Source organism: Asparagus officinalis, chromosome 4, assembly GCF_001876935.1.
Source record: "Asparagus officinalis chromosome 4, Aspof.V1, whole genome shotgun sequence".
In the NCBI taxonomy this organism is placed as follows: domain Eukaryota; kingdom Viridiplantae; phylum Streptophyta; class Magnoliopsida; order Asparagales; family Asparagaceae; genus Asparagus; species Asparagus officinalis.
Window position 1 is genome coordinate 75,591,650 of NC_033797.1, and position 23,332 is coordinate 75,614,981.

The 23,332-nt window shown below is 41.9% G+C and overlaps 1 pseudogene; it reads left to right on the forward strand.

Moving 5' to 3' along the window:
- On the forward strand, positions 15,965–16,474 carry LOC109838943 (annotated as a pseudogene).

Here is a 23,332-nt window from a genome sequence, read left to right on the forward strand (position 1 = left end):
AGCGGAGGGGAAGGTCGGCGGTGAGTTGGGTCTCGGCGGCTCGAAGAGAAAAGAGAGAGGAGAGAGAATAAAGAGAGGAGGGGCGGCGTGAATGTGAACAGGAATGCGATATATATATATATATATGAGAGAGAAATTAGGGTTTAGGGAATTAAAAGAAAATTAACTAAATTAAATAACTACAAATATTTAAAAATCAAAACAATTACAGAATAATTATCTACAAATAAAAACATACTAGTTGTATTTATACAATAGCTGATACGCTACAGAAGAAATAATATTATAAATTGTACAATTAAACAAGAATAATTAATAAAACATATAATTACTTATTTTTAAAAATTAAATAATTACGAAATAATTATCTACGCGATAAAACGTACTCGTTGTGCTAATACAATAGTTGATACGAAATAGTTGAAATATACCTATATTGTATAATTAAACAAGAATAGTTAATAATAAAAATATTTTTTACTTAAATTTAAAACCAAATAATTATGGGACAATTACATACACAGTAAAACGTACTAGTTATTCTAATACGATAGATAATATGTAACAATAGAAATAATACAATAATTTATACCAAATCACGTAATTTAATAATACTATGTATTATGTGAAATAATTTGTAATAATATTAATATCACAATATATTATTTAAAATAATACTTAATAGTATCGATAACACAACAAACTAATTCTAGAAATTTTTACCGCACAAACAAATTTATAAATATCAAAATTATTTAAAAATATATATAATCAGATTTTTAAATCATAGAAAATTATAGAAAATCGAGAAAAATACAAATACTCTTTTAAAAATCATAATTAAATATTTTAAAATACCAAAAAATTATTTTAACTAGTATCAAAATTCATGGTCCTTACATTCTACCCCCCTTAAAATAAATTTCGTCCTCGGAATTAAACCCAAGGACAGAGATATGGAACGAGAGTTGGTACTCACAAATCAACGAGATAAGAAACAATGTGAAGCTCCAGAGTCAAGGATGATAAAGTAAGAATGGAAGAAACAAGAACTTCATCTAGTATAGAAGGAAAATACATCTAAACTAGCACTCATAAATAATTCCTATCATAATATCATAAGGCAATGTGAAATAAGAAAGTTCATACGCAAATAAAACTAAGAATAAACTATTCTTACCGGTGATAACTTAGTTGTTCGCCTGTGCTTCCACTGCTGACATCATAAACACTTGTCGATGCGGTTGCTGCCCTTGTGCTTCCAGATAAACCTGCTGTTGTGGAGGAAGAGACCCTAGTCAAGGATAAGGTCTGTGCTGAGCTGGAGCTGTTGAGTCTGATCGAGGTGGAGCCGGAAGAGCTGCTCGAACTGGAGGTGGGGGCAAGCGGGCCTGCTGTCGCTGTGGATAGTCTCGACTGATATGGTCGGAGGATCCATAGGCATAGCACAGATGATGACGCCTGCGACACTCCGGCTCAGTATGCTCAGGGTATCTACAATAAGAACACCTCACCGAAGACTGGCCGCGGTTCTGCACTCCAGGGTGCTGATAGGGATGCACAGGGGGAAGTGGCTGGCGCTGAGAAAACTGCTGTCGCTGCGGATTTTGCTACTGCCTCGAAGGTGGACGCTCGTCATCTCGGGCTGGGGCTACTGGCGTCCTGCTCTGGATCACATGTGGGTCTTCAGGCTCCTTCTGAACGCTCTCGATCTCTCGTGCTGTATCCAACACGGCATCGTGAGTCGCAAGTGCTCTACCAACCAAAGCAAACCTGATATACTTATCCAGACCCTTCTAAAACTGATGCCTCCTTATGGTAGGGTTTGTAACCAAGTGAGGAGCGTATCGACTCAAGGAAGAAAACTCGGCCTCATATTCATCAACTGTTCGCCCTCCTTGCTTAAGCTCAACAAATCTACGTAGGAGTTCATCTAGAGCTGACTGAGGAAAATATTTCCTGTTGAAGCGGTTTGTGAAGGTATCCCACGAAATCGGTCTCTCCAAATGAGCCTTCTCTGCAGTCCACCAAATCCGAGCGGTGTCAGTGAGCTGAATATCCATAAGATCCGCCCACTCTGTAGAGGGAATACGAGTCACTGTAAGAATAGTCTCAGTGACCTTGAGAAACTTCTCTGCTGCTAAAGGTCCTTCGGCATCGGAGAAAGAAGGAGGCCGCATATACCGGAACTCCCTAACACTAGACTCTACGCGAGGGGGAGGCTGGTGAGGCTCCCGCTGCGCCCAGCCAGATGCTACTGATTCGCCACCAATCCATGAATCATCTCCAAAAGCTGGTGTGGTTCCGCTTCAGGCATCTGACTACTGCTACTGGATGGGTTACCATTACGACGAGTACCCACCATGGTTCTGAAGAAAAACGAGAATCAAAAGGATAACTGAGGTTAAAATTAAATAATATATTAGGAAAATAGGAACTAAAACATAGTTATTAAAATAATAGTATTAGAACTTATTTATAACCTTACGGATGAAGTATGATATGTATCTAAATTATCTTCCATATTCTTACTAGTGAGAACTCGGGACCGTGACCTACATGGGCCACCAAAAAAACCTGTCATGCCTCGCTTCCCAAAATACAGGGCAATCGGAACATGAACAAGCCCGCGATGTATTAGATTGAGAAGAAATATACACTATCATTTTTTTTTCTTTTTCTTCTTTTCATCTCTATCCAATACGCTAAGCGTCTGGAAATAAAAACAATGCGAAGTCACAGGTCCCTGATCACACATAGCAAGAATATAATGATAATCCAGAATAAGAAATAGACATATCATCAATGGTAAATTATCCCAGACATAAAAATATAGGTCAAACATGCCCTTATTACAAAACGGTCCAACTAAAATATAATATACATAGTCCAACAGAAATAAAAGAAAAGAACTGCTAAAACAACTAGATCCAACACCAGACTAAAGTAAGGTTCTGTAGAAAAGATCTAGGGCTCATCAACTACTATAGGAAGAAAAAGTCTAATCTTCAGAATGTTCTTCTGATCCATCTGGAAGACCTCACTGCTGCAAATCCTCTGGCTCCTGTACTATCCCGAACTGAGGCTGTTCATCTCCTAAATCTGACGTACACCCAGAAAATAGGAGTACGTCAGCGTGTATACACACGGCAAGATCCCCCAGGGCAGGAACAATACAATTACAGTAAAGACAATATATGCATGGTCAATGCGATAACAGAAACAGAAATAGATCATGTGATGATAGTAATAACGATAGAGGCGTGCAACTGGAATACAAATAATCAGAAGAATCCAAATATAAACCAAGTAACAAGATCATACAATAGATGAAATTAATACTTAAAAATCTACAACAAGAGACGTAGTACGTCGAGCGAAATAATCCAAACAAGGAAACCCTCATGTATATACCATATGTCTCAAATTGTAGATAATTAAATATTAACCCCAACCTATGTATGAAATGAACACAACTAGCCATCCTATCACAACTCACTTGTCCTTATCTCACCCAGAGTCAACGTTCATATTCTTGGATAACCGGTTGTTCACAAAATCATCTACACACAACGTTTCACTACCCCCCTCAGACTCACCCCAGTGCTACACAGGAATTTCACTGGTGCGAGCCTGGAAATAATCAACAAGCATAATATCACATCACCTCACACCCACCCCAACGCTACACAGGAATATCGTTGGTGCGAGCCTGAAAATAATCAACAATACCACATATCACAACTCCTCGGACCCACTCCGGTGACTACACAAACTTCACCAGCACGAGCCCGGAATACAACCGCAATCACAAATATCTCAACTCCTCAGACCCACCCCGGTGACTACACAAACTTCACCGACTCGAGCCTGGAATACAACCACAATCACAAATATCTCAACTCCTCAGACCCACACCGGTGACTACACAAACTTCACCAGCACGAGCCTAAAATATACATCAACAATCACAACCGCTCACATGGACCAAGACTTCTCACCCCAATTCTCGTAATTCCAGGTCGACTACACACGAGATTCTAGATCCTAACTATGTCATACAGGTCACTATAGTCATAAACTCCTAATAATTCTCAATCACAACATGGAACAATCAATGTAACTAATCATGTACAATAATATCATAGCATATCAGATAATCAAAATAAGAATAATAAATCATAAACTGCATCTACATAATTCAGAAAATAATCTTTTTCTAAATAAATTCATTTTAAATTATTTCGCTTAACAATTAATATAAACTAATTCAATTTCCAAAATAAATTCTTTTAAATTATTATAATTATCTAAAAAATGATTCTTTTGCCGAACTAAATTCTTTTAATTCATTATAATTTTTCTGAAAATGTCATTTATCATATTACCATGATATAATTAATATTCTTCAGCAAACAATCCCACGCAGGTTATAACATATCGTAGTCTATTCTATGCAATCAATTATTAACAGATATAAATAATAGAAATATAGATCAAGGGAAGCGGGATCTTGCCTCGGGTTGTGTCGAACGATTCAACTTCGACGACGTGGGTACGCGGGTCTAATCTGAGCGTCGGTCGGAGCGGTTGGGGGCCACCGTCAGCGAGAGAGGTCGTCAACAACGTCGACAGCGAGGCAACGACAACGGCGAGCTCGGTAGCAAAGGAGGAGCACGACTGCGGAGTGGGGTCAGCGACGAAGGGGGTTGTTCGGGCCTGGATCTGGCGGCAGCGGGGAAGGAGGCGGAGGCGAGGTAGTTGGTGTTGTCGGATCTGGTCGGAGGGCGTCGTGGGGTGGTTGGAGGTGCGGTGGCGGAGGGGAAGGTCGGCGGTGAGTTGGGTCTCGGCGGCTCGAAGAGAAAAGAGAGAGGAGAGAGAATAAAGAGAGGAGGGGTGGCGTGAACTAAATTAGGGTTTAAGGAATTAAAAGAAAATGAACTAAATTAAATAATTACTGATATTTAAAAATTAAAATAATTACAGAATAATTATCTACAAATTAAAACATACTAGTTGTATTTATACAATAGCTGATACGCGACAGAAGAAATAATATTATAAATTGTACAATTAAACAAGAATAATTAATAAGACATATAATTATTTATTTTTAAAAATCAAATAATTACGGAATAATTATCTACGTGATAAAACGTACTCGTTGTGCTAATACAACGGTTGATACGAAATAGTTGAAATATACCCATATTGTATAATTAAACAAGAATAATTAATAATAAAAACATTTTTTACTTTAATTTAAATCCAAATAATTATGGGATAATTACGTACACAGTAAAACGTACTAGTTATACTAGTACGATAGATAATATGTAACAATAGAAATAAAACAATAAATTATACCAAAATCATGTAATTTAATAATACTATGTATTATGTGAAATAATTTGTTATAATATTAATAACACAATATATTATTTAAAATAATACTTAATAGTACCAATATCACAACAAACTATTTCTAGAAATTTTTACCGCACAAAACAAATTTATAAATATCAAAATTATTTAAATAAATATATAATCAGATTTTTAAATCATAGAAAATTATAGAAAATCGAGAAAAATATAAATACTCTTTTAAAAATCATAATTAAATATTTTAAAATACCAGAAAACTATTTTAACTAGTATCAAAATTCATGGTCCTTACAGCTAGCCCTCATATAACTTCCATATGTCAGCTAATTGGGCATTTATCTGAGATAGCTCAGCACCAGCGCGAATAAGTTCCATTGCAGTATCCCGGACACCCATAGCAAGACTGCCCATGTCCACTTGTATTTGGAGGTGTTCCCCACGCAGGCTGGCAACACGAGACTCTTTCTCAGACAGACTCTTCTGAAGTGACTCTTGACGTTGTGCTCTCAATGCTTTAGCCTGAGAAAGAGCCCGATCCACTTTTGGCCTTATATCGTCGTGTTGCAGCATTGAAAGGAACTCCAATTCATATTCCAAGATAATGATGCTTTCACGATAATTATCGGTCCATAATGCATTCCCCTGGTGCCCGATCTTAAGCTAAGCACTCTAGCAGATGGGGTTCAAAAACATTGAAGCTCACTTCCCCGAGACTAACGACATCGATGGTCATCTGCATCCAATACTTTAATTGATCGATGAGTTTTCTCAGAGTTTCTAAGCTTGGGGGTGGAGCAAACGGATAAATAAAATAATTCGCATAATCAGTGCGAGTGGGATGATCGACGACTCCAGATGGTAAATTATCGGGCATATCTAGTGCCAGACCTTTAATGGTCAACCCTTGCCCGGCCGATGTCATTTCAGGATCAGAAGGAGCGGCTTGAAGCATAGCATCCTCTTTGTTTTTAGGGGGTGCAACCGGTGCAGACTTGATAGCATCCTCCATCAACTTGACCTTCTGGGAATTCTTGGCTGCAACAGGCTTTCGCTTACGATGTCTCTTCTCATATTCGCCTTCCTCCTCAGGAGTAAGGGCCCTCTTCCCTGATGATCTCAAGGAGCGAGGCTCAGGAAGGGAAGATCCCTCAAGAACCTCCTTAGTAGCCTCTTCTTCAGTAGGCCCAGTAGCGGGTAAGTCCTAAGGGATCTCCTCAATTCCAATCGCCTCTCGTTCGCAAGAAAGATACTCCTCTATTCTTGGTAAACGAGTTTGGGTAGAACAGCTTCTCGATTTATATAACTCCCGAATTTCATTTATGCATGAAGCATAGATGTCGTATTCTGGGATTCGAGAGACCTCATCAAACCAGTTGCGAAAATCTACAACGGCGGAATAGCCAGGTGGTGAATTAGGTAAAGTGAAGTGCGCGTGGGTCCCTCCGGCAGAGAAAAAGTACCATGCGCGAGCTCCTTCATACAAGTTCCCGACTTGAGCCAAGGCCGGGTTGGGATTACCAACATAGAGTTGGTCATATCCAAATTGTCTGGCGAATCTAGAAGGCATGTAAGGCTCAATAATGCACTTCTCCCTCAAGCGATAGACTAGATAACCTAACCTGATCGTAAGAAGCCATCTAAAGGTGCCCTCTTCCAGAGAATATGAGCCCTCAAAAAGCACGTCTATGAAGCGGGCATTCTTTTCATCAGCTCCGTCAAAATCAGGAGCGTAACAGAAAATCCGGTAATTGTCTTCCCGGGACAAGAGCTGCCGAGCCCTGACTATATAGGAATTAGTCCACGTGGCCGACTCCAATCTCTGTACAAAGGGAGCATAAGCGTCATCACCCTCAGATACTCCCATCATCAATGAAGGACAATGCAACACAAACCAGGCCACCAAATACGTGTACGGCACTAGCATGCGTGGTTGAGAAACCTTCCTATCTTTCTTCCCAGCAGCCTTAATTCCCGGGGCGTCGAGAAGTTCGGAGGTCAACATCCGTAAGCTGCTCTGTACGCAGCTTACCATAGCAGTGAGGAGACTCACAGGTCTACCATGCGCTAGCAAAACAGCTGGATATACAACCTCAGCTAATATTGCCTCTACTGGTTTTGACGGTACTACACACCGCTTCAGCCAAATCATGAAAAAGCCCGCGAGAAGAGCCGTGTCAGAAATAGGAACTGTGGCTTGGGGGTGGAAACTTTCAAATTCAACACCAGCCTCAAAATCATCCTCTGCATGTTCTGTCTTGAAGGTAGCATTGGAAGCCTTAATTCGAGTTTTGGCGCCTTTAGGAGAAATGGTTGCCACGCGAGAAACGGCTACGTCCTTCCGGTTTAAGTTATGGAAGAGGTATTCCGCCCACATGGTATGCATAATGCCCCCTCCACGCATCCCAAAGACTTGAGCACATATATGGAAGTGACACATCAACTCCCAGAAAGTAGCATAAACTTCTGGATGCGCCGCCCTTAACATGGAAAGCTCCTCTGTGGTAGGGATGAATTCTTCGTAGGGCATTTTACCAAATGGCAGCCCCGAGACTGATTGCATCTCATGGAGAGCAAAACCTAACTCCCCTATAGGTGTGAATAATGTACAGCTGTCCGGGTTATATTTCTCCAACATAGCGAAGAAATTATGATAATTCTGCACAACCCCCCGTCGAGTAGCTAACACGGGAACTGTGAGACCCGATTGAGCGAGTGGTTCCTTAAGCTTTTCAAGAACGAAGTCAACCATACGGGTCCACCAATCTCCTTCCCCAGAACAAACCCATCCTGGAGATCTGAACATCTGGGTAGAAAATTCACCACGAACTGCAATGAATTGATGAATGAAGATATTCGCTGGACGCGGCTCCTCTGGAACGAGATCCTTCTTCTCAAATAAGCCGTGTCTCAACCCCTTGAGTTGTCCCCCGATTTGTGTACGAGATCGTCGACCAAATCCAAGCGACACATTCTCTTTCTCCTTGACTATGTCGAAAGTCAAACCCCGGCGACAGCTCATATTCAAGAAGTAGGAAAGCGGATACATCCTCTTCATGCTTGGGAGGAAGAGGAAACGGTTATCGACTCTCTGCAGTAGCTTTGAATCCTCCGCATGTATGAGATGGTCATCAATGGCTATACGATCTCCGAATATAAATGCTGGCTTGGGAAACAGAGCATGACCGATAGGAGTCTCCATGTCTAAATTAGTGATCAAAACCCTGAGAGTAGAGCACCGGGGGAATTTAATCATGTCCACTCTCTCCGAGTCAGGGAAAGTACACAGTTGAATTTTGTTCTGAAGACTGAAGACTTCATTCGCGTCAGGACCGCCAATATATCCAAAATGATGCTCTTGTGAAAGAAGACTGAAGACTTCATTCGCGTCAGGACCGCCAATATATCCAAAATGATGCTCTTGTGAAAACGGCACGTTTGGAAGAAGCACTGCACAATCAAAAGCAGAAATTAGCAGCTAAAAGCAAGTTGTTGACATAAATACAGAATCTGAAATACAAAAGGCCAGCCTCGTGTCAGAAATCTCAAACGCGAGAGTCGAACCTCGTGTTGAAAAACTCAAACGCGAGAGTCAACCTCGTGTCAGAAATCTTAAACGCGAGAGTCGAACCTCATGTTGAAAAACTTAAACGCGAGAGTTAAGACCCACATGGAGTCCCAACTCCGCGTTTTCATTAAACAAAAACGAGTCATCTTCCTCGTTATCAAGAACCCATATAGGGTTTTCAAAGAACTTGCCAAGGCAAATTGTTTCGGTCATCACTTACCACGATAGGGGGGCCCATGATGGCGACGGTGACGACGACGTTCCCGCAGGAACAAGAACACCGTCGGCGTCCTCAGCCGATGATGTTTCGGAATTCGCCCCAGCGACTTTCTTGGAGCTAGAACCCACTCTTCGCGGCGCCATCGATATAATCGATCGGAGAAAGCGTTGTTGATCAAAGGAGACGGAGTTCGTCGAAGATCTCGTCGAAATCAAACGAGAGTTGTCATTCTTGAAATAGCCAAAAATAGAAAGAGTCAAATGACTATTGACATGACCACTCAGGTCTATTTATAACAGCCGTCAAGCTGTTAAGATGGCACGAGATTCTAGGAGAATCCTAACCATTTTATCTTTTAAAACGCAATCTTTCGTGTTTTTAGATAAAGTCAGTTAAGACTTTAATCTCAACACGGAGTTCACACCCGCGTTCAAACGCTAGGCTCAGACCAGCGTTATGAAAGTTCTTAACCTCACGTTTAAGTACCTCAAACGCAAGAGTCACCTTAGCGTTGCAACTTTTCCAAATGAAGAATCTACCCTTGATACTTATCCCCTAAATTCATGGATTCTTTCAACAGAGTACTCTTAAAACTCTGTATTTCCTTGACATAATCTAAATACTCATCAAGTTAATACTACACCTCAGATGATCATCACCCCACAGAGATTGAATTTAGTTATCATCACTACCAATATGACTACAATTCCTCTGTTAAGGTCCATTTATCGATTTTCATCAATAGATCAATAAATCTCCAAAACCATCCAAATCCTGGTTAATTGGTCGATTCTCTTCAGCAGAATATCAAACAACCAATTGACCTAATTCTTTTCACTGAGATGATAAAATTCCCTGAATCTTGTTTAAATCACAAGTAATACAATTCATCGCCCTGATGATAAAACACGTAGCAGTTCTCCCCAGTGAGACGCTACAATATTCTTTCCTCATAGATGTCACGTTAAAAATCACACCTCTGACAAAACCAACTTATCGATTCTCGTCAATGGAGCGATAAGTCCTCAAAGTTGCCCCGATCATAATATTTCTCCTGTCACATTAAAAATTACACCTCTGACAAAACCAACTTATCGATTCTTGTCAATAGAGCGATAAGTCCTCAAAATTACCCTGATCGTAATATTTCTCCTGCCACGTTAAAAATTACACCTCTGACAAAACCAACTTATCGATTCTCGTCAATAGAGCGATAAGTCCTCAAAGTTGCCCTGATCGTAATATTTCTCCTGTCACGTTAAAAATTACACCTTTGACAAAATTAACTTATCGATTCTCGTCAATAGAGCGATAAGTCGACAAAATTACCCCGATCGCAACATTCTAACAGTCCAACCCTCATACTTGAATCTTTTTCCTCAGAGGATTAAACTCTTTCCTAAATTATCCCCAGGAAAATTTGTGAGTTTCACTCTATGAGGAAATTCACGCCAAATTAAAATTACGCTTATGGTATTTATAGTCTTTTTCAGTGTTTAAAGCCAAAATTGTTGCTTCGAGATTAAAACATGACACATGCAAGAAATAAAGAAAAAACTACTATCACTTTTTTATTTATTCAGAAATCAAAAGGAAGTGATACAGAGCCAATCTTAAGAAAGAGAATAATACAAGGTCAAGTCAAAAGAAGCAAGTTGAGCTTTGGCATCAGAGAGCTTCTCCTCATGAGTGGCCCGTACAACGGCTTCAGCCTTCCTCCGCAGCTCATCCTCAGTGGGTGCTACTTCAGCGGCTGCCTCCTTCTTCGCTCCTTCAAGAGCCTGAGCTTCTTTATGGTAATTCAAAAGAGTGTCCGCGTTTTTGGCATCAAGTATATTAACAACGGCTTCTTCGCGAGAAAGCTGGGCCTTCAATCTTAGTACCTCCGCCTCAGCTTCGACAAGTTTTGTATGAATGAGGTCTAGAGAAGCAGTAGAGAGCTCCAGTTCTTTTTGTCTTAGATCGCTCTGCTCTCGCAAGTACGTAACTGGAAGCTCTTTTTCAGCCAGACCCCGCTCAATTGCCTCACGACGAGTCACTTCCTCAACTTGGAAGTCAGCAAAAGTAGACACGATCTGTGTCTGAATGTCTGCATGGCTGAGGGCTTCTAAGTGTTTGAGCTGGGCTTCTAAGTGAGAAATAGCTTCCGAACAACGCTCAAAACATTGGGCATTGCCCACACTTTTGACTCCATTTAAGCCTTCTTCTAAGAGAGACTAAAAAGAATCAAAGCGGCCTCGACCAGCCGTGACAACTTCTATCACCTTCCTCACAAGACTGTTCAAATAACTCAGGGAAATATGGAGGAAGTCAGGAGCGTCCGTTCGACTAGAAAAGGCAATAGAAGACGACTCGACGATCCTGGAAGCAGACGTATCAAAGTATGGACTAACAAGTGATCTGGGTGTAGAAGTCGCGGAAGCAACTAAAACATTCAATTGCGAAGGACTTGAAGTCAAAGCCATCATTGACCTTGCCTGAGACGTGCTTGGTCCGGCCTCTGTTGGTGCAAGTGAAATCCTCATCAATGCTGCCGGTGAAACAATTGCCGTGGATGAACTGGGCAAAGGTTGCTCTTGCAAAGGAGCTGATACTTGCACAAGCTGCTATTCTGGAGGAGGAGTCACAGTAGTAATCACGGGCAATGTTGTCGGTGAAGCAACTACCGTAGATGAGCTAGGCAAATGCTGCTCTTGCAAAGGAGCTGACAACTGCGCGAGTTGACGCTCTGTAGGAGGAGACGTAGTAGTAGTCCCGGGAGGAGGTGAACCTGCATGAAAAAAGGGTCGGAACACGGAAAGAACATGCAGAAGAATTCGAAGAAAACTAGGCTTACCGGAGATGTGAAAAGGGGTATAACCAGATACTTTATCGGATGGGACCTTAGGAGCATCATGAAAAATGGTTATGTCATCCATAGAATTATGCTCTTCATCCTCCACGTCGTCATCTGGCATGTTATCAACATCAGCATCCTCATCACCTCTACCTTCATTAGATGCATCACCAATCGAAGAGCCTTCATAATCTACTTGCTCCTCATCATCCTGTATAGCTGAAGATTCGGGAAGACTTGTGCTAGCAGCTGGTTTAGTCATGAATCCTGTTGTCGGACTAAGACCTGAACCGCCAGCCGATGGCATTAGTGCTAAGGGAGGAGGTGATAGATTCATTTCATGGTCCTGTGGTTCTAACATAGGATCTTTAGAAGGGTCTGCCATTGGAGCAGATTCTGTATCTGTGACCATTAATTAATTCTCTTCATCCTCGGAGGGATGATGAGAAGAAGCTTCACTCGATAAAGCCGGGCTATGCGAACGAAGCCCAGTTCTATGGGGCAGGCCTGCAACTGAAGATTCATGTTGTTCTTCATCTTCAGCAGCTCTGATAGCGTCAGCCATCAACTTTGGTTTCTGCTGACCTTTAGGAGGAGGAGACCCAACCATCAACTTCCGGCGGGTCTGCTTATCATATTGACCAGTTTCATCCGTCAAAAGTTTTCTCTTCCCAGCTGCCCTTGCAGTGGGAGAATCTACCACCTGGGGTTCCTCCACTGGAGCAGGTTCAGCTGCTTGTTCCTCTCCTAGTTCAGTGGAAGGGTCCTCAATCGATAGAAATTCGTCGATCCCTCTCAGGCGGGATGTCTTTGATCCCCTCCTTGAAGCATAAATACGTCAAATATCTTTCCGACAAGACGTATTTAAGTTATAATTGGGAGTCTGAAAAGCGGCGAAGTACCAGTTGTAGAAGCTCATGGAGGTGTAAGAACTGGGCGTTTTGTGGGTAAGCCTAAAGATGGCTTTGGTACAACCTATTACGGAATAGTACTAGGCTCTGGCCCCTTCATATAAGTTGCTCACAACTGAGAGCTGAGGTCGAGGGTTCCCAACATACAGCTGATCATACCCAAATTGTCGAGCAAACCTATAGGGTTAGTAGGGCTCAACGAAACATTTGCCACCTTGTCTGAAAAATCAAGTAGCCTGGTCTGATGGAGAGAAGCTAATAAAAAACACCCCCTCTCAACTGGGTGAATCCATTAGGACCTGCCACGTCCTGATACTCCGCTCCATATATCCCACCTTCAAAGTCGGGAAAGCAGCGAAAGATGTGATAGTTAGTGTCTCGTGACAAGATTTGGCGAATTCTAACCATGTAATTCCCCTCCCACTTCGCAGATTCTAGTCGTTGCACAAACGGGATAAATGAGTCACCTGGAGGTGAGGCTGCGCTCATCAGAGGAGGACAATGAAGCACATACCAAGCTATCAAATAAGTGTAAGGAAATGGTATTCTGGGATTGGGAGTCCTGAGAGTCTTATTGCCACCAAACTCCACCTCCATAACATTCACAAAGTCCAGGGCCAACTCACGCAACCCACTTTGCAAACAGCCTACCATGGCATGAAGAAGATTCAAGGGCTTCCCGTGTGCCAAAAGAACAGCTGGGTAAATCACCTCGGCAGCTAGAGCATCAATTGGTCTGGTAGGGACGACGCACCGCTTGAGCCATAGCATCAAGAATCCTGCCAACAGCGCCGTGTCAGAAATTAGAATCAAAGCCTGATAGTGGAAGCTTTCAAACTCCGTATGAGCCGGGAAAATATCTTCATTGGTCTCGTTAGTATAATGGGAAGTGGCAGCATCGATTCGGGCTTGAACCTCCTCCAAAGTGCTTGCGTACAATCTAGTCACCAGAGCTCCTTTGTCTGTCAAATTCTGGAATAAATATTCCGCCCAAGATACTTGTTTGATGCCACCCCCACGAGCCCCCGTCTGCTGCATACAAATATGGAAGTGACACATGACTTCCCAGAGAGTGGAGTAAACTTCAGGGCTGGTTTTCTTCAAAATTTTAAGTTCCGTTGATCCTGGAACAAATTCTTCATATGGCAGATCCCCGAGGAGAAGACCGGAGATTTCATGCATCTCGTGAAGGGCGAAGCCTAACTCTCCGATCGGGGTGAAGAAGGTACAGGTCTCGGGGTTGTATTTCTCTAGAATAGAGAAGAAATGGAAATGACTCTGGATGATCCCGAACTTAGTAGCTCGTACTGGAATCTCCAAGCCAGCTCGAGTAAGAGATGCCTCCAACTCCTTCAGAATAAAGTTGGTCATCCGAGTCCACCATCCTATCACTGGAGAATGAACCCAGCCAGGGGTTCTGAATCCTTACGCAGGAAATTCCCCCTTCCTAGTCATAAATTTCTTAATAAAAGTATTCGTCGGATTGGCCACTTCACCAATTGAATATTCTTTGGCAAACAAGCCCGGTCTCAAAGCCGTCACTTGTCTGTTATAACCCACCGTGCGAACCCCCTGGAAAGTTAAAGTGCCAAGAACAACTCCATCTTGATTCTTGACAAGGTTCCAATCCATACGCCTTGGGATAGAGGCACATTGGAAATACGATAGGGGAAACATTCTCTCCATGTTGGGCAGGAAAAGATTGCGGTCTCCATTTTTTCTCAGCCATTTGTAGTCCCCATCATAAGTAACGCCTGCCTCAAAGTTAACGAAATCCCCGAAGAGGAATCCAGGTTTGACTATCGGTTTACGGCTCAGGTTCTCAAACGGCTCGGGTTCTCAAGTCTAGCATCCGTAACCAATATCCTAAGAGTTTCAGGAGAAGCTTGGGTGATTAGTTCCACACGGCTATTCTCCGTAATTTGGAAAACCAGGAGTTCTTGGCGTAGGTTGAATGTCATGTTCAGATCCACACCACCTTCGTGCCCAAAATGATGGCGAAAAGGGAGAGGCTTGCTGGTATGACGCACTACAAAATAAAAAAAAAGAAGTTAGACAATGCAAAAGTAATCAGACGCGGAGATCAAGTCTCGTGACAAAAATCTTAGACGCGGAGATCGAACCCCGTGTCGAAAAGACTAAACGACAGAGTCTAGCTCCGCGTTATCGAAACGAGTCTCCTCGTTGATTCAAAAATGAGAACTCGTCGTAGCAAGTTTAATGGCCACAAAAGGTCATGCTCACCACCGATTAGAGGGAGTTGAGGTGGCGGCACGCTCGCCTAAGTCACAGTAGCACCGGCCAACGCAGGTGTCGACGAACCCTATGCCAAGGTGACGTCAGATTTGGAGGGTCGGGAGACGGTCTTCTTCTTGGGCGCCATTGATTTCAGTCGAAGGAGAAGGAGAATCGCTGTCGCCGGAGATGAGAATGAAAGTTTTCGTTGAAGTTTCAAGAAGAGTCGAATGACTCTTGATTCGACCCCCAGCTGTCTATTTATAGACAGCTATGAGCTGTCAAATCGGAACGGGATTCTAGGCTAGAATCCTTCCCAAACTCGATCTCAGCGATCGAGTTGGTTGAACTTCCAAACGCGAGGCTCGCTCCATGCGTTCAAACTCTCGAGCGCAGAGTTCACCCACACGTGTTCTAATTCTCAAAAGCAGATCTCACCCACGCGTTCCAATCTATGCATTTGGACCGCTATAATAGCATATTCTTGACTACCAAGGCTACGGATAAATAAAAGAAGAGCTAACAGCGATCATCAAGGTGACCAAAGCTGAGAAGAAACAGACGACTCCGCTGGGGAGTCTATTGGATGAGTACAGATAGATTACAATCAACAACGTTAAAATCATCTGGCTCGATCCGGCGCACAACTCATTCTTCTAAGTGGCTTAACATTCCCACCAAGATTAATGAAGCCAGGAGCTAAGCATAATTCATTCTTCTGAATGGCTTAACATCCCAACAAATATTAAATGAAGACACGATCTGACGCGCCACTCATTCTTCTAAATGGCTTAACATCCCAACCAAGAGTGATGATGATATTGCTAAAATCGTCACCACCAGTTAAGCTGATCAAGAAAGGAGACAAAGTGGATTCCTCTGAGGCTGCCCTTCTGACTAAACTTAGGATGAAGCCCTTCTCATGTGGGTTTGTGATTCTCTCTGTCTATGAAAATAGATCTGTCTTAAACCCAGAAGTACTCAACCTCACGGAGAATGACCTCGTTGACAAGTTTGCAGCTGGTGTTTCTATGGTTGCTTCGCTATCCTTGGATCTCTCTTATCCGACTCTTACAGCTGCATCTCACATGTTCGTCAATGCCTACAAGAACATCCTTACTGTTGCGGTTGACACTGAATACACCTTCCCACAAGCTGAGAGGGTGAAGGAGTATCTAAAGGATCCAAGCAAGTTTGATGTTGCTGTTATCTCTGTTGCATCTGCTGAGAACGCTGCTGCTCCTGCTTCTAAGGAAGAAGAGAAGAAAGGTGAGCCTGTCGATGAGTCTGACGATGACTTGGGATTTAGTTTGTTTGACTAAGTTCATTGTCATGAAGACTCAAAAGTTATGTTGTTTGGTTTGAGGTAACATAATTTCAACATTACAACAACCAGGTTCGTGACATCTTCAAATTAGACGTGGTGAACAATCAATCCACTAAATTTTGGGATCCAAAGTATTCCAAAAATTCGTCCCAGTCAACCGCGAACTTTCGAAAACTTTAGAGGGGGTTCTGTAGGCTGTCTGAAAATCACAATGGATAGCTGATCACCATCAAGCTCCAGCAATGAAAGTTACAATCAGACGACTTTCTTGTTACCAAAGGAAAGCTGCAATCAAAGGATTTCCCTATGGATCAAGAAGAGATTACAAGGCAATGATTCCTTCAAATCAAGAAGCAGAATTCGTCCTTACAATCGAAACACAAGTAATTTCCAAATCACTACATCTGCGGCTCTACAATCGCTGCAAACACAGCCTCATATCTAAGATGATTGATCTTGATGGCTATGACAACAACATGACTAATATTATATTAGTAACTATTAGAGGTGCTGATGAGCAGTATAATAATTTCAGAAATAAAAGGTTAAACTTAGTTGGTGAGTTGCTTGGTAGAGAGCTGTGGGCAAATATTCGTGTAGGCTGTCTAAAAGTCACAATAGATAGCTGATCCCCATCAAATTCCAACAATGGAAGCTACAATCGGATAGCTTTCATGCCAAAAAATGAAAGCTGCAAATGGAGGACTTTTCACATAGAGCGAGAAGAGTTACAAATCAACGACACTTCCGACAACTGGTGAAAACTCTATTCAGTAGTCTTCACAGTGAAAGTTACAATCTGACGACTTTCACACCCCACAACAGCTAATGGGAGGATTACTAAACAATAGTCCTTGCAACGCTTTACAGAAGAAGTTACAAATCAACTAGCTCCTTTCACGTTACAATTCTTGAAACGCAGGTGACCCTCGCGTTTCCAAGCTGTAACAAGCAAAACATGAGCGGCCCTCGCATTATTGACATTCAGTCAACACCCAACATCGCGTCTCAATTCCAAGACGTGAAGTTTGGGATTTGAACGCCAAATTGGGCGTTTGACTCATTCAAATACGAGTCGAACGGTTTCAGAACTGTTTTCCCCACGATCTGAGGAAATCACGCCCACTTAGGAGCGGATTTAGAGGGCAGTTATAATATCTTATCCACCTATAAAACCTCAACAAACTCAACCGAGTAAAGGGTTGGATTTTTTAGTATCTAAACCGCACAAGGAGGTTGGAGCTTGGGATATTCTCTGGAGATAGAAGAGGCAAATTCTTCAAAAACAGAAGATTTAGCTCAGATTTAGAGGATCAAATCAAAAGGAATCCTTCAACAACAGAAAATCTGCTTGGTCATCAACCGAATCTTCGGTTCTAACAACTCTTTTCACAGAGTTCTAACTCGTTCGGAGTTCTCAAAACTCATTAAGAGTTATTCATCAAACTTTCCACAGAAGTTCATCGTTCCCACAAGATAAAAGACGGTCGAGTTATTCATCAAACTTTCCACAGAAGTTCATCGTTCCCACAAGATAAAAGACGGTCGGATCGTCAACAGAGAGCGAATTCGACGCAAGCAATCGAAGGAGGCACTCCATCACTACCAAGAAGAACCCAGTTTTAAACAAAGGGGAGAATCAAATTCATTCTCCTCTCTTTTTTAATCGGAATCCAAATTGTAATCGATTTTGAGAGAATACAAATCAATTTTTCTTTCATTTTCTTTTACATCAAATTTTCCACAAACAGTGTGTTTCTTGGCCAATACTTTTCCAGGTATATGGGACAATTTCAAGTTATATTATATCCTCGTTTGTCTCCTTAGAAAGTCAATCGAGAAGAGCTGATATCCTCCTTCATGGGGATTAAAGCTTCGAGAGGCGTGTGTTGCTTGGCCAATACACTTTTCAAGGTATATGGGACAATTTCAGGTTATGTTGTACCCTCATTTGTCTCCTTACTAAGTCAATCGGGAAGAGCTGATATCCTCCTTCACGGGGATTGAAGCTTCGAGAGGCGTGTATTGCTTGGCCAACACATATTTTCAAGCATATGGGGGTGATTTCATGTTGTATTTTACCCTATAGCGTGGGGTATATTGTCACTATACTTACGCGATAATATACATTGTCCCTCTTGTGTAAAACGGATGAAATCATCTGGCTGATATGACTAAACAGTTATCCTATCTCGCCAATTTGCCAGGTGAGTTTCACTCCTCATTTTACCTTAGAAATAATCTTTCTGGTTGTGTGTTATTTGTTTCAGTTGAGTTCCCCGCGGGTAGCTTCACACTTCATGCGACGAGTGGAGTGGCTGTAGCCGAGAGACTTTCACCACTAATGCTGATAAGCTGAATATTGGTTCGACTTCTCAGGGGAACTCTTGTGAGAGGAAGATAGTGAAACCTGCAATCATCATAATATCTGACAATGAGGAGAGAGAAGAACTCGTTGCTACAATTATGCCTGGCCAGGAATCTGCTTTCCCGGTATCTAGATCCGTGCAGGGCCTCCTCCAAAAGTTAGAGAAAGCTATGCAACAAACAGCCTCCGCGATTAGTTTTGGGCGGGGTAAATTTTATGATTTGCTCCCATTCGTAGCGGATAGTCTTAAGGATATTCAGCATGTGGGCGGTATCCAGCTAGCTAGGCGATGCAAGAAAAAGCTTACTCACTTAGAGGAACTTATGTATCGCTTGGAAGAGCTGGTATACTCCGACCCACGCGATGAAGCCACGCCGCTCATGATCGATACTCAAATTCAGAGGATGCATGAGCGTAAAGCCCAAGCAAAACACTATCTGCAGACTAAGATGGATGTTTATAACAACGTTGCTGATCGTACGGGGGTCAGGACCGCCCAAGGGGAGAGGACCCTAAAGGACTTTGAGTTCGAGAGTACTAAAGTTCAAAGTGCTTATAGAGGAGAGTTAGAATCTCTCCATCAGGACCGCCCAAGGGGAGAGGACCCTAAAGGACTTTGAGTTCGAGAGTACTAAAGTTCAAAGTGCTTATAGAGGAGAGTTAGAATCTCTCCATGCACTGTGTCGAGAAGACACGGCCACCGACGCTGCCGCCGTTCTTCCTGATGCCAAACTTCGGATGGAAGAGGAGGAGAAAGTTTGAGCGGAATAGGCAAAGGAGCTGGCCGCTGTCAAGGCTAAAATTGCCTCCTTCAGTTTGTTAGATCTGATTTGAGACATCTTCTTGTATCTCCATTTGGCCTAGCTTTATTAATGAAACAAAGTCTTTTACTTAGCGCACTCTTCTCTTTATTATGACTATTATCCAATCTAGGATGAATAACCACAATACTTATAGGATTTTCGGCAAATCCTCAGCCATCAACAGATTTGGCATGCCTTTACCGATTAGAGTTTGAATCAGGCTAGCATACAGATTGTTTATGTCCGTTCTGCATGTGACGTTGTGCCAAAAGAATTAATTCTTTTAGACTTAGCGCTATGATTTTGAATATATAGACTTAATCATCCCTTGCGGGATGCTCATAGGATTTTTGGCAAACTCTCAGCCATCAACAGGTTTGATGTACCTTTACCGATTACCGTTTGAATCGGTCTAGCATGTGAATTATTAAACCCATTCCACATGTAATGTTGTGCTAAGAGAAATTCTCCTAGACTTGGTGCTATAATTTTGAATACATGGACTTGGTCGTTTTTACGCGAACGTACCACCTGGCAACGCGTATTAGGCGCACACTTATCTCAGTTTGAGGATTGAGATAAATTCCTCCATGCATGAAAAGCATGGATTTTAATGCTAGAAAATGGTGTCTTCTCTTAGGGCAAAGATGAACCCAGTGTCGAAGAGGAAGAATTTTATATTCTATCTCCCGCTGAAAGAGAAACTCAAATTAGAATCTCCACTCTTAGAATCGAAAAGATTTAGATAACCCTAACTGTTTAATGGTTTGATTATCAAATCTGAATGGAGATTTCTTATTTATCGAGATAAAATTCCGACCTTGGCCCTAATTATTTAAAGATTTGACCAGAGGGGAGATTGAAATGATCCTAACTGTTTAAAGGTTTGACAAGAGGGGAGATTGACATGATCCTAACTATTTAAAGGTTTGATCGCTCGACGCGGGTGGAGGTCTTTTGTTTATCAAAAGGGAACTCCGATTTTGGTCCTAACTATTTAAAGGTTTGACCGAATGAGATTTGGAACGACTCTAATTGTTTAAAGGTTCGATCATTCAATTTAAAAGTGGACCTCACATTCATGGAAGGAATCGAGAGAGGATTTTGGCTTGTGGGCCTAACTGTTTAAAGGTTTGACCAAGATGGGATTGGAACAACCCTAACTATTTAAAGGTTTGATCATTCAATTTGTGGACCTCTCGTTTAAGAAAGAGATCAAGAGGGGATTTTGGTTGTGGTCCAAACTATTTAAAGGTTTAACCAAGATAAGATTGGAATAACCCTAACTATTTAAAGGTTTGATCGTTCAATTTATGGACCTCTCATTCATGGAAGGAATCGAGAGGGGATTTTGGTTGTGATCCTAACTTTTAAAGGTTTGACAAATATGGGATTGGAACGATCCTAACTGTTTAAATGTTTGATCATTCAATTTGTAGACCTCTCGTTCATAGAAGGAATTGAGAGGGGATTTTGGTCATGGTCCTAACTGTTTAAAGATTTGACCAAGATGGGAGCTAGGTGGTACAAATAACAGTGGGAATGTCGATTTGCACAAATCACTGTGTTAATACAGTGAGAGTTTCTGGTGTCAAGTTGTAAGGACTTTAACACAAGGGGCTTTGAAACTTTTAATACTATGTCCGAACTCTAATAATAGAAGTGTTGAGTGTACAGACACAGCGGGAGTTTGAGTGGATCAAACTAGAAATAATTTTTAGTGGACCCACCATCAATTGATTTGATCAGTGATGGATTAAGCACTCCACAATTAGACCGTAAGGGTTTCGTGAGGGAAGATTGACTGGATGAAATCATTGAATCTCATTTCGATGAAAGAGTGCTTGAAAAGTCACAGTGGGAGGGTTTTAATCTTCTTGGAAATAATTTAATAGCCAGAATGGGAGGTTCTTAATCATTTTTTATCATGATTAAGAATTTATTGGTTTTGGGTTATCCTTAAGAATACCATGTGTAGTATTCTCCAGAAACTTCCCATCGAACGTAGGGAACAGTTTAGCCTTGTGTACCAATTAGAGGTTTGGGAAATAGTTTATACTCATATACCTTGTTGGAGTACAAAGGAGGAGTAGTTTATACTCATATACTCTTCGGAGTGCACACCGCTCTCATGTGGCTTGTTTTGCCATTATGAAGCAAGAGTCAATTAAGGCTTAGATTTTATTTTTGAGACCAAAACAAACCTTTGTGGGATGAAGAACCCTTCTGTGGTATGCACAGTAGTTTAGATCCATAATCCTCTTAGCTCCCTCCTGATCTTTAATAGGTGGTAGCTCGATTTTGTCGTTGACGAGGAGGTACTTGAAGATAGTTGGAACTTCTTCATCCTGGAAGGAGTACTCTTTTTAGAGTCCTTCATTGTTTCTGATGTTGCTATTGTGACGTTTGATTTGCATCGACAGCAGATTCAAGTGTGTTAACCGTCGACTGGCCTCTCTCGAGCTTCTTTCTTCTGAGGAAGCGCTCGATCTATTCTCCATGCAGTTTTAATTCTTTTTAGGTGGTTGATGGGGCAACCCTCATGACTTCAAGGACATTGAGGGAGAGATTATGATGACAGGTCTAGAGTATGAACTCCTCTGTGACCGGATCTTGGTAATTTATCGCCTTATTCCGGAAGCGTTTGACAAAGGTGTCAACTGACTCTCCATCCTTCTGCTTTTCATTTAGAAGAGCTCCGATCAACACTTCGGTGTCATCATCGAAGAAATTGTTGAGGAACGAGCTTTCCATATCATCCTAATATTTGATGCTCCCTGGCTTGAGACGTTGATACCAATTGAAGGCCCCACAAAGGGTGCCCACGAATAACCAAATCATCAGGGGTTCATTCCCAGAGATCACTCCCATGTGGGACCTAAAATAAATTAGGTGCTGAGTGGGTGAATCTTTTCTATCAAATGGCATGAAGTTAATCGGGTTGTACTTCGCTGGGTACGGGATTGAATCCTATTCTCTTGGATATAGGCATGGAATGCCCGTTCTCCTTACTTCTTGAGCGGACATTAAGGCATTAACCTTATTCTCTAGCTCTTTCATCATCTCATCATCATCTATATCTTCTTTCGAAGGATGTTGAGGAGAATGAGTTGGACCACCTCCAGCGTTATCATTGTCGATGGGACTACCCCCAGCGTCTTTGTTGTCGGGAGGGTATCCATATTGATATTCTCCTCCACTTTCGAATCGTTGTCTACTTGATTAGTAGTGTAGCGACGACTGGATTCACCGTGCTGGTTTGATAAATCTTGGAGTTGTTAGGCATGTAAATCCTTGACCCATCGCACAGCCATCTCCATTTTGATTTTAAAATCTTCTTTCTGTTTGGCTAAGGCTTCTTGAAGAAGTTGAGTCACTTTTTCGGTAGTGATCATGAATACTTCTCGAGCTCGCCCCATGCTAAACATTGTATCGTTGGAGGTGATTTGCAGAGCAAGTATCTAAAAGTTCGTCTTCTGAAGATAGTCCTTCGTGCATCCTCAGGTAATCCATTTCTGATGGCTTCTAGCTTGAGCCAAGATATTCGTTGGGCTATCCCTGAATTGACTTTTCTTCTCGGAGAAAAGTCAGGATTAGTGTCACTCGAAGCGAACACATATTTTTCTTTGCTAGCCATATTGATGGTGACTTCTGGGAGTTCATCATCTCGAATGGCCGATCT